The following is an 861-nucleotide window of genomic DNA, read 5'->3' on the forward strand; positions in this document are numbered from 1 at the left end:
TGGGAGACTGAAAGATAAGCAAGATGGAAAAACCTATGCTCAAGAATTCTACGGTCAAGTCAGAGGTAAATCAAAAACCACCTCAGTAAATGTGGGGCTGAATACAATGCTTATCACAACAATTCTGCAAAGTGATGCAAGGGTGGGTGAGAGTGCCCTGCCAGGAGCATTCAGGTCGGATTTGAGGACTTCGACAGTTAGAAATGAGAGGGACGTGGGTGGGGAATGTAAACATATTTTCCATGGAAGGACAACCTGTGCAGAGGCCCAGGGGTAGGGGAACACAGGCCATGTCCACTGCATGGAAACCAATCCAGTGTGAGCAAAGCATGGAGGATGGGTAGATAAGCAGTGAAGACAGCAAAGGTAGGTCAGTGCTGGTCAGAAGGTCCCTTAAAGGCTCAAGAGAAGACTTTTACCTTTATGTTAAGAAACTAGTGCTTGCTTCGGCAGCACATATACTAAAATTGGAACGATACAGAGAAGATTAGCATGGCCCCTGCGCAAGGATGACACGCAAATTCGTGAAGCGTTCCATATTTAAAAAAAAAAAAAAAAAAAGAAACTAGGAGCCATTAAAAATGTTTTGACCAAATGAGGGACCTGATTATATGTGTTCTGTGTTAGTTTTTCTAGGACTTCTGTAGCAAAGTACCACCAATTGGGTGTTCAAATAACAGAGACTTTTCTCACAGTTCTGGAGGCCTGACAATTAGGCTGTGAGCAGAGTTGGTGTCTCCTGAAGCCTCCCTCCTTGGCTGTCCTCCAACCCCAGAGAGCCGTGTTCTTCCTGTGTCTCTTCATATGCTCTTCCCTGTGTGTATCTCTCTGTGTCCTAATCTACTCTTCTCATAAGGACAC

General features: G+C 44.8%; 1 non-coding gene across 1 annotated transcript; it reads left to right on the forward strand.

Moving 5' to 3' along the window:
• Window positions 1–437: 437 nt before the first annotated feature.
• LOC112662911 (U6 spliceosomal RNA) lies at window positions 438–544 on the forward strand. The gene has a single exon (XR_003138942.1). It is a non-coding gene; the product is annotated as a U6 spliceosomal RNA (small nuclear RNA).
• Window positions 545–861: the final 317 nt, after the last annotated feature.

This window comes from Canis lupus, chromosome 34, assembly GCF_003254725.2.
Source record: "Canis lupus dingo isolate Sandy chromosome 34, ASM325472v2, whole genome shotgun sequence".
Lineage (NCBI taxonomy): Eukaryota > Metazoa > Chordata > Mammalia > Carnivora > Canidae > Canis > Canis lupus.